At 41.7% G+C, this 12,097-nt stretch overlaps 1 protein-coding gene across 2 annotated transcripts in view; it reads right to left on the minus strand.

Moving 5' to 3' along the window:
• The window catches only part of asmt2 (acetylserotonin O-methyltransferase 2), a 98,170-nt gene extending 87,759 nt beyond the window's left edge, over positions 1 to 10,411 (minus strand). The window contains exons 1-2 of one of the 2 annotated variants that reach the window (XM_055865666.1): positions 10,324 to 10,411; positions 9,936 to 10,100 (exon numbers count right to left, since the gene is read on the minus strand). The gene's annotated coding sequence lies outside the window, so the exon portion shown is untranslated. Of the gene's footprint in view, positions 1 to 9,935; positions 10,101 to 10,274 lie in introns of both variants that reach the window. The other variant, XM_055865667.1, reaches the window with a different exon arrangement.
• Positions 10,412 to 12,097: the final 1,686 nt, after the last annotated feature.

Consider the following 12,097-nt stretch of genomic DNA (forward strand, 5'->3'; position numbering starts at 1 on the left):
GAGAGACAAAGGCATCACAGTGGGGGATAGGAGAGACAAAGGCATCACAGTGGGGGATAGGAGAGAGAAAGGCATCACAGTGGGGGACAGGAGAGAGAAAGGCATCACAGTGGGGGACAGGAGAGAGAAAGGCATCACAGTGGGGGACAGGAGAGAGAAAGGCATCACAGTGGGGGACAGGAGAGAGAAAGGCATCACAGTGGGGGACAGGAGAGAGAAAGGCATCACAGTGGGGGACAGGAGAGAGAAAGGCATCACAGTGGGGGACAGGAGAGAGAAAGGCATCACAGTGGGGGACAGGAGAGAGAAAGGCATCACAGTGGGGGACAGGAAGAGAGAAAGGCATCACAGTGGGGGACAGGAGAGAGAAAGGCATCACAGTGGGGTACAGGAGAGAGAAAGGCATCACAGTGGGGTACAGGAGAGAGAAAGGCATCACAGTGGGGGACAGGAGAGAGAAAGGCATCACAGTGGGGGATAGGAGAGAGAAAGGCATCACAGTGGGGGACAGGAGAGAGAAGAGTCAGTGGGCAAAACAGAAAAACAGCTCAGCAGTGTTGAGTTGAGGGACGTAACAAGGAACTTTAGTTATGTTCGAGTGTTTGCTTGTCTGTTAGTTAGCCTATCGGAAAACCAGAGAGTGGGCTATAGGTTCTTCATAATAAAGCAACCTGGACTCAGAGGAAAGACGTAACAATGTAAATGTAAATCTGTCTCCCTCCATTTAGTAAGATATGTTACGTTTCGTATGGTATGTATTAATTTGTGGATGTCCATCATCCATTTCGTATGATATGTTATGAATTGCAATTCTTACAATATGTTACGAATTCCAATTTGTTGTGGCTAACGTTAGCTGGGCTTGGGATTAAGCTGAAATGAAGCTGAAAAAACAATTACTATTTGAGTCGATAGTAAAGTATAAACATTTTGGGGGAATAAAAAAACACACAGTGTTTGAATGAATGCAGTGAAGCCGCTTAGCATTGACATTACATTCAGTCATCCAGCAGACACGCTCGTGCAGAGCGACCCACAGGAGCAACCAGGGTCAAGCGCCCCACCCATGAGCACAAGTGCAGATCCCCCACCCAGTCGAATCGGGGACCCGAACCAGTGACTTCTCGGTCACCGGTTCAAGCTCACAACCGTCAGGCCACCAAACATCCAAGACCTCCCACAGGGACTTTACTTCTTGTCAAAAGAGTTTTGAAACTGTTTACAAGTATTCAAGTATTCAGACCCCTTGACTTTATCCATATTTTGTTACGTTACAGTCTTATTCTAAAATTGATTAAATTGTTTTCCCCCCTCATCAATCTACACACAATATCCAATAATGACGAAGAAAAAACAGACATTTTTGCAAACGTATATAAATAAAAAAAATATGAAATATAACATTTACATAAGTGTTCAGACCCTTTACTCAGTACTTTGTTGAAGCACCTTTGGCAGATATTACAGCCTCAAGTCTTCTTGGGTATGATGCTACAAGGTTGGCACACCTGTATTTGGGGAGTTTCTCCCATTCTTCGCTGCAGATCCTCTCAAGCTCTTTCAGGTTGGATGCGGAGCATTGCTGCACAGCTATTTTCAGTTTGTCCGGGCGGCCAGCTCTAGGAAGAGTCTTGGTGGTTCCTATCTTCTTCCATTTAAGAATGATGGAGGCCACTGTATTCTTGGGGACCTTCAATGCTGCAGACGTTTTTTGGTACCCTTCCCTAGATCTGTGCCTCGACGCAATCTTGTCTCAGAGCTCTACGGGCAATTCCTTCAACGTCTTGGCTTGGTTTTTGCTCTGACATGCACTGTCAACTGTGGGACCTTATATAGACAGGTGTGTGCCTTTCCAAATCATGTCCAATCAATTGAATTTACCACAGGTGGACTCCAATCAAGTTGTAGAAACATCTCAAGGATGATCAATGGAAACAGGATGCACCTGAGCTCAATTTCGAGTCTCATAGCAAACGGTCTGAATACTTACGTAAATAAGTTATTTCAGTAAAAAAATATATACATTTGCAAACATTTCTAAAAACTTGTTTTCGCTTAATTATTATGGGGTATTGTGTGTAGATGGATAAAAAAAATAAAGGCTGTAACGTAACAAAATGTGGAAAAATTCAAGGGGTCTGAAAACTTTCTGAATGCTCTGTAGAACTAATCTCGTTCTCAGACACCCAAATGGAAGTTCTGGTGGACCAACACATCAAACTTGGCCTTCATTAGTTAGGGTTAGGTTTAAAATCACATTTTAAAAAGAGAAATTATGGAAATGAGACGGGTTTAGAAATAATTATGACTTTTTGACTGTGTTAAGTAGTGACGATGACAAATACTTTACTCAGGAAGGTCCTGATACATCATTTCCTGTCACAAACTCAGATACCTCCGGCACCTCGGCCTGTTTCTTAGGCTTGTTGTTTCCGAAGATTTACTTTGTTTTATTTCATAAGTGTTTGTGTCAACACCTGCTACCAACTAGCCAGTTAGCTAGTGTCGCGACTTTGCCCTGTTGAGTGAGGGTCATAAAAAGCCCTGTCCCTCTCTTTCCCCCCACCAGTTTGTGACCCCCAGAAATACCTTTCCCCCTTCCCTCTCCACTCTACAAAAATTGACTTTTGAAAATCGGTTGTTACCACAGAGGGAGACTTTGCAATACAGTAACATCAAAAGGTTGGGAATGGAACCATATTTCTGTAATCCAACCAGTTCAAAGAATCCGTTGGTATATGATGTCAGATCAGTTGTTGTCTGGGACATTATTACTGATGACAGGACAATATGAATTGTATCTTGGAAAGTCTACATATTCTAGTTATCAGAATCACATGGAATTGTTCGCAATTTAAATGTTTGAATATGAAACTATTTGTGAAAAGATTAAATGTAATTTTAGCCCTCTAAATGAGAGAATTGTTTTCATAAGTAAACTATGCTCAGTGTCCACGCCCAAGTAAACAGACATTGGTTGAGAACTATGAAACACGCCCTTCTCTCCCCCAATTCAAAAACCCGTTGACGGAAGTCAACCTCAGTTCCCGACGACGTGAGGACTGGTGTCCATGCTTTTAAAAGGGCTAATTTCAACGTGGAGGTGACGATCACCATGCTGGAAGGATGAATTTCAACTAGACCAGCCAGAATACAGCACGAGCTGAGAATGGCAACCTGGTATGAACTTTGAACTCTTATTCACTAAAGAAATGATACATCCTAGACGTTGAGTTATCAGCTGCAGCTTTAAAAGTACGTAGCCTAGGAAAGGACAGACAATCTCCTGAGAAGACAGGATACTTAAACGTATCCCCTCTACTACGACCAGAAAGAATCTACAAAGGACAAGGCCGATCTCTGCTGGGCAAACCAGTCTTCCATCTTCAACCAATCTATCAAAGCGCACCTCAGTGTAAATATACAGTTGAAGTCAGAAGTTTACATACACTTACAGGCTGACTACACCGTTCGCGTCGCGTGCGCAAGCGTTGCAAAATATATTTTGAAATCTATATTATTCAATTATTGCGCCAACAAGCGTCTGCGTTGCCAAGGCCTAAAATAGAAGTCAGTTCTATTTATGACGCAGATCGCGCAGCGAGTCCTGCCTCTCCCATCTCCTCATTGGTTTATAGAAGCAGGTACCCACGTGCCATCTCCTCATTGGTTATACCCACGTGGGTGAGTGAAAGACGAACGAGGTTGGTGGCGGTAATGCACCTAATTTATGAAAGCTGCCAATCGCAATATAAAGTCCAGAGAAGAAAAAGCCTGGAAGGAGGAGAGATGACTAGAAACAATTCGGTTGACCGTTTTATGTGTGGATTAATTGTCGGAGTAGAGGACCTTGTGCATTTCAAGTAAAATAACAACTCAATGTTTATATCCCAGGACAAATTAGCTAGCAACAGTAAGCTAGCTAAATAGAACAAATTAGCTTGCAAGTGCAAGCTAGCTAGCTAAATTGCCATAAATATTTTATGAATATTTAATGCTTTTCTAACTGTCCCCAGATTAATGTAATTGGTTCAGAGTTTGCTTTGATATTTTAACCTGCGTGTCATGATCACGTTTGGTGTGGGGGGACAAAATACATTTATGCACGATGGCTCACGCGCGCAGCCGGTTTGGGTTCCGTGTTAGGTTGGAGTCATTAAAACTCATTTTTCAACCACTTCACAAATTTCTTGTCAACAAACTATAGTTTTGGCAAGTCGGTTAGGACATCTACTTTGTGCATGACACAAGTCATTTTTCCGACACTTGTTTACAGACAGATTATTTCACATATAATTCACTGTATCACCATTCCAGTGGGTCAGAAGTTTACATACACTAAGTTGACTGTGCCTTTAAACAGCTTGGAAAATTCCAGAAAATTATGTCATGGCTTTAGAAGCTTCTGATAGGCTAATTGACATCATTTGAGTCAATTGAAAGTGTACCTGTGGATTTCAAGGCCTACCTTCAAACTCAGTGCCTCTTTGCTTGACATCATGGGAAAATCAAAATAAATCAGCCAAGACCTCAGAAAAAGAATTGTAGACCTCCACAAGTCTGGTTCATCCTTGGGAGCAATTTCCAAAAGCCTGAAGGTACCATGTTCATCTGTACAAACAATAGTATGCAAGTATAAACACCATGGGACCACGCAGCCACCATACCGCTCAGGAAGGAGACGCATTCTGTCTCCTAGAGATGAACGTATTTTGGTGAGAAAAGTACAAATCAATCCCAGAACAACAGCAAAGGACCTTGTGAAGATGCTGGAGGAAAAAGGCACAAAAGTATCTATATCCACAGAAAAAACGAGTCCTATATCAACATAACCTGAAAGGCCACTCAGCAAGGAAGAAGCCACTGCTCCAAAACCGCCATAAAAAAGACAGACTATGGTTTGCAGCTGCAAATGGGGACAAAGATCATACTTTTTAGGAGAAATGTCCTCTGGTCTGATGAAACAAACATAGAACTGTTTAGCCATAATGACCATCGTTATGTTTGGAGGGAAAAGGGGGAGGCTTGCAAGCTGAAGAACACCATCCCAACCATGAAGCACGGGGGTGGCAACATCATGTTGTGGAGGTGCTTTGCTGCAGGAGGGACTGGTGCACTTCACAAAATAGATGGCATCATGAGGATGGAAATTATGTGGATATATTGAAGCAACATCTCAAGACATCAGTCAGGAAGTTAAAGCTTGGTCGCAAATGGGTCTTCCAAATGAACAATGACCCCAAGCATACTTCCAAAGTTGTGGCAAATTGGCTTAAGGACAACAAAGTCAAGGTATTGGAGTGGCCATCACAAAGCCCCGACCTCAATCCTATAGGAAATTTGTGGGCAGAACTGAAAAAGTGTGTGCGAGCAAGGAGGCCTACAAACCTGACTCAGTTACAACAGCTCTGTCTGGAGGAATGGGCCAAAATTCCCTCAACTTATTGTGGCAACCTTGTGGAAGGCTACCCAAAATGTTTGACCCAAGTAAAACAATTTAAAGGCAATGCTACCAAATACTAATTGAGTGTATGTAAACTTCTGACCAACTGGGAATGTGATGAAAGAAATAAAATCTGAAATAAATCATTCTCTCTACTGTTATTCTGACATTTAACATTCTTAAAATAAAGTGATGTATTTTTAAATGTATTTGGCAAAGGTGTATGTAAACTTCCGACTTCAACTGCATTTTTTTCTTTTTCCGAATGGGCGGGAATTAGAATGCATAAGATTCTGTATTTACGGTAGCATAGCTTCTCATGTTCCGATAGAGACCCAATCCCCTTCATCCCTCAGTCTATCCCACTCTTCATTCAAACCTAACCTCCTTTCTTTGTGTAACCAGCCATCATATAGGATTTGTCCGCTAGGGACTATGTCTTTTATGACATGACAAGTAATCAATGTGTGATCTATCCTGTGATCTATCCTGTGTGATTATTTAGGTATTTAGTAAATAAATAAATAAGCCAATTTTTGTATTGCTGATTCAATTGTTAGCCAGGGTTCATGAAGATAACCAATAATTTTACGATGTTCAGATGAGACTGAATAAGGTGAATAAGGAGTATTAATAATTGACTGCTTTTGATATAAAATATCTTCAGACCTTTAAGAGTTTATTCGGAAGACAGCAGCTCTATAAACACTCTTCCGTGGTGCCCCAGGTTATTAACGAGATAATTGTTGCATGGTTTAATTCAATCACGTAATCAATCAAAAGTTAGGAAATTGATTTGAAAAAATAGCATGTCGTATAATTGAATCAGTCAGAGACACAACAGTAGGTTGCAATGGAGCCCACTTTGCCTGAAATAGCTAAAGAACGTTTCCAGCAATGTAGAAGCTGCGTTTATTATTGTCCGGGATAATATTGACAGTCCGGAGTTCCAATGCGGCAATTGTTTGCTAGCGAGGATTATACGGAATGAGGTGGCTATGCATAGCAGGTAAATCTCAACTCTGCAAGGATTTCTGGGGAAAACGTAGATTGGAACTTTCTTGTTCTCAACTCCTGTGGCTGGACGCTGCTAGGGCCTAATGGATGTTACTCCGCCTTGTCATCTGTCCCTAGCTGAATGGCCTGTGGAACTTGCCAGCCAAGGAAGTTGTCACCATCTGCTTCTCATCCTCCATCCTGTAGTGAAGTAGACGGAGAACATCAAGAAGATTGTTCCAAACAGCGCTGGTCCCATATCACAAGCTGCGGAAACCGAAGGAAGCAGCATACTGCTCAGTGGATGGGAGTGACTGCGAGAGGTTCGGAGCAGATTGACAGAAATAGCTTCGCTGCATAGGTGCCTGATCTACCTGTGCCTTCATCGCTGGGATTTCCTGTGTCTGCGATGGCAGTGCTGACTGCAACTACGCTGACTCCAGCAGTGGCTTCGTCGTTGAGTTCAGCTCCTTTCCCTCTCTCTGGATCTAACGGGGCACTACCTGCTGTGGGATGTCTGGACCTATCACCGGGAGCAGCGGGTATACGCTATCCTGCTTCTCGTGGACCTGTGAACCGTTCAACAAATTGTGTGAGGGGTAGGATTGGGTGGATTTCTCCATTCCCTTGCGCTATCCAGGAGCATGAGTACAAAACATCAATGAGATGCTCTCAAACATTTTAAACCAGCATCAGGATATTGAGTCTATCACAGTTCATGTGGGATTCAATGAGATTATTAAGGGCAGCTCAGAACAGCTGAAGATTGATTTAAAAAAAAATATATAATAATAATAATCTTTTTTTAATTGATTGAATATTCGAAACATACAATATACTTGCACTGAAGCCGCTCAATAACTAAATCATTCCAACATACTCCCATTCAGAGCGACACACAGAAGCATCCAGGGTCAATGCCCTGCTCAAGGGCAGGTGAAAATAAAGGTGAAATAAAATAAAATAAAATAAATAAAAATGCACTTAAATAGCGAATGGAGGACGCTTTCTCGTGGTTTATTTATTTTCATGCCAGCCATGTAGGCTATACTCCTGTTGTAAATATAAGCAATATGCTTAATATTAGGAAAGTTAAAAAATAAATATAGTAGGCTAGCCTACAGAAAGCTGATTGGAGCCTCCTCGTTATAATAGAGGCCATCACTCCGTTTTCTAGAGCAATTGCAAAGCCAATAGAAATGTTGCGTAACATGAGCTCATGGGCTCTCATGAAGTGTTGCCTAGGTTTCCAATACATTTGCTTTGATGTCAGAGGGGTTAGAGGGACAATAGAGTGCTGAGTACCAGGCAGGTAGCAAGTTTGGTAGACTACTAATGACCATCAGCAGCATCAGAGCTTGGAGAAGCCTAGTTATCGTGACTAAACAGTCAGGTGAATTTCACTGCCTTCATGACTCAACAGCCGGCGTGGCGGGAATGCGGTCACTTTCTGAAGTCACAGTTGGTGATACAATTCAGAACTTAATTGGTTTAGCTACGCTGTTTTATTACGAGGCCATAGCTACGCTGTTTTATTACGAGGCCATAGCTACGCTGTTTTATTACGAGGCCATAGCTACGCTGTTTTATTACGAGGCCATAGCTACGCTGTTTTATTACGAGGCCATAGCTACGCTGTTTTATTACGAGGCCATAGCTACGCTGTTTTATTACGAGGCCATAGCTACGCTGTTTTATTACGAGGCCATAGCTACGCTGTTTTATTACGAGGCCATAGCTACGCTGTTTTATTACGAGGCCATAGCTACGCTGTTTTATTACGAGGCCATAGCTACGCTGTTTTATTACGAGGCCATAGCTACGCTGTTTTATTACGAGGCCATAGCTACGCTGTTTTATTACGAGGCCATAGCTACGCTGTTTTATTACGAGGCCATAGCTACTATCACAAGTTCCATGTAGGAAAATGTTCGATGTCGCACAAATATGAGGTGTGCAAAAATAAAAAATGTGACATTAAGCAGCCGCTTTTATCCAAAGCGACAGTACGCATGCATTCATTTAAAGTTTGTGGCCCCGGGAATCGAACCCACAATCATGACGTTTTGAGCACCATGATTTTTTCCATTGACTGTCATTGACGTTATTTATTTGGTTTATCTTAATAGGCTATAGACTACATTTATAACAGTTGAATAGGCTATAGACTACATTTATAACAGTTGAATAGGCTATAGACTACATTTATAACAGTTGAATAGGCTATAGACTACATTTATAACAGTTGAATAGGCTATAGACTACATTTATAACAGTTGAATAGGCTATAGACTACATTTATAACATTTGAATAGGCTATAGACTACATTTATAACAGTTGAATAGGCTTTAGACTACATTTATAACAGTTGAATAGGCTATAGACTACATTTATAACAGTTGAATAGGCTATAGACTACATTTATAACAGTTGAATAGGCTATAGACTACATTTATAACAGTTGAATAGGCTATAGACTACATTTATAACAGTTGAATAGGCTATAGACTACATTTATAACAGTTGAATAGGCTATAGACTACATTTATAACAGTTGAATAGGCTTTAGACTACATTTATAACAGTTGAATAGGCTTTAGACTACATTTATAACAGTTGAATAGGCTTTAGACTACATTTATAACAGTTGAATAGGCTATAGACTACATTTATAACAGTTGAATAGGCTATAGACTACATTTATAACAGTTGAATAGGCTATAGACTACATTTATAACAGTTGAATAGGCTATAGACTACATTTATAACAGTTGAATAGGCTATAGACTACATTTATAACAGTTGAATAGGCTATAGACTACATTTATAACAGTTGAATAGGCTATAGACTACATTTATAACAGTTGAATAGGCTATAGACTACATTTATAACAGTTGAATAGGCTATAGACTACATTTATAACAGTTGAATAGGCTATAGACTACATTTATAACAGTTGAATAGGCTATAGACTACATTTATAACAGTTGAATAGGCTATAGACTACATTTATAACAGTTGAATAGGCTTTAGACTACATTTATAACAGTTGAATAGGCTTTAGACTACATTTATAACAGTTGAATAGGCTATATAATAGCGAGCTTAGGGTTAGAGCCATAGTCTGAGGCCCATGGAGGTAGCTATATGCAGAGCTGTGCAATACAAAGGAACTCCATTGCATAACCCATTATTTTCCCTGCAAAATGTGTGGGCTTAACGAGAGGATAAATGTTTCGTAGGCTACATTCGGTCCACTAGCTGTCTGTTTGACTCTCTCGCTCCAGAAAGCATCATCACCATGAGATAGGCTCTAATATTGCCCAGGGAGACAGACTGGCACTTGATGACATAATATAGTGGTAAAAACGATGTTCCGAAACGTGCAGCAACTACCAACTGTTCCTTAGTCCTACCTGTCTTATATACAATATGCGGCGTGAGTCTACAACATGGGGTTATTATCGTCTTGATGACATCAAAACCCGACTCACCCAATAGTTCGATGCTGTCACCTATTGACGACCGTCTGATGTACACTTCAGGTCGGATAGACGGATTCCTTTAGAATGGTTTAGTGCTGGAAGCTTTCGGGGCAACTGGGATAAAGATCCGTGTAGTAGACCCGCTAGTCCACTGCGGTTCGCTTCTACAAGTCACTGCAAAGATTCAGATATAACCGTAAAACAAAAAGTCGCCTCGCGATATGTTTAAAATACATCAACACAACATGAACAGTGTAATTCTACTGTGCGCCTGTCCCGCCCGGGCGCTACTGAGTATGTCCGTCTAATCCAATGACCATGGCACGGTCAAAGATAAGTAGAACTAACCCAAGATGGTTATAGTGTCGTTTTACAGTGGGAGTAAATTAAGTTTCACCTAGTTCCATCCTCTCCTATTACCCGTGATTGGACTTCCTCTCCTTCCGTTCTAAACGGATGCTTCAGTTTTGTAGCCGTGTGACGTGTCTGGGTCACCGCTTCTGTCTGTGACCCGGTTTCCGATAGCAATGGAATTTAGATGTATTTATTTTATTTAACTCTTATTTTACCAGGCAAATTGACTGAGAACACATTTTAATTTACAGTAACTACATGGGGAATAGTTACAAGGGAGAGGAGGGGAGATGAATGAGCCAATTGGATGCTGGGGATGATTAGATGGCCATGATGGAATGAGGACCAGATTGGGAATCTAGCCAGGACACCCGGGTTCACACCCTTACTCTTACAAGAAGTGCATATTTTCTACAACGGCAGAAGATGTAACATGCGTTTCCTCAAACAGCATGTAGAGAGAAATGATGCTAAATATATTCAGTGCACGTGACTTATAAACTTAGATTTCATTTGGAGCATGTGTCAATACCGAAGTCTCCACCTCTTTAAGGAATACCTAGGATAGGATAAAGTAATCCTTCTAACCCCCCCCCCCCCCCCCTATTGTAAAGTGGCTGTTCCACTGGATGTCATGAGGTGAATGCACCAATTTGTAAGTCGCTCTGGATAAGAGCGTCTGCTAAATGACTTAAATGTAAATGTAAATACTGAAGTCTCCAAAGGGAGTGCTGCTCTCAAATAAACTTTCTGCAATTCAAATCTTTCCTTAACATTATAATTATTTTACAATACTGATGACGGATCAGTTCCTAGAGAGGTATTACCATCTACGGCTGCAAATATTGAGGGTTGGCGTGCACAAAATAACCGATTTGGCACATAACTGTGCATGTTAGGCTAGCTCTCAAACTCAAGGTGGCATCCTATCTTCTCCCAACAGTTCTCAGCCATTCTGTCTTCTCCCTACAGTTCTCAGCCATCCTGTCTTCTCCCTACAGTTCTCAGCCATCCTGCCTTCTCCCTACAGTTCTCAGCCATCCTGTCTTCTCCCTACAGTTCGCAGCCATCCTGTCTTCTCCCTACAGTTCTCAGCCATTCTGTCTTCTCCCTACAGTTCTCAGCCATTCTGTCTTCTCCCTACAGTTCTCAGCCATCGTGTCTTCTCCCTATAGTTCTCAGCCATTCTGCCTTCTCCCTATAGTTCTCAGCCATTCTGTCTTCTCCCTACAGTTCTCAGCCATCCTGTCTTCTCCCTACAGTTCTCAGCCATCCTGTCTTCTCCCTACAGTTCTCAGCCATTCTGTCTTCTCCCTACAGTTCTCAGCCATTCTGTCTTCTCCCTACAGTTCTCAGCCATTCTGTCTTCTCCCTACAGTTCTCAGCCATTCTGTCTTCTCCCTACAGTTCTCAGCCATTCTGTCTTCTCCCTACAGTTCTCAGCCATTCTGTCTTCTCCCTACAGTTCTCAGCCATCCTGTCTTCTCCCTACAGTTCTCAGCCATTCTGTCTTCTCCCTACAGTTCTCAGCCATCCTGTCTTCTCCCTACAGTTCTCAGCCATTCTGTCTTCTCCCTACAGTTCTCAGCCATTCTGTCTTCTCCCTACAGTTCTCAGCCATTCTGTCTTCTCCCAACAGTTCTCAAGCCACCTGGATCTGACAACTTGGATGGAAAATTACTGAGGGAAGCAAAAGTCATTCCGCTACCCAAGAATAGTAAAGCCTCCTTTACTGGCTCAAATAGCCGACCAATCAGCCTGTTATCAACCCTTAGTAAACTTTTGGAAAAATTGTGTTTGACCAGGTACAATGCTAT

The sequence above is a fragment of the Salvelinus fontinalis genome, chromosome 16 (assembly GCF_029448725.1).
Source record: "Salvelinus fontinalis isolate EN_2023a chromosome 16, ASM2944872v1, whole genome shotgun sequence".
Taxonomy (NCBI): domain Eukaryota; kingdom Metazoa; phylum Chordata; class Actinopteri; order Salmoniformes; family Salmonidae; genus Salvelinus; species Salvelinus fontinalis.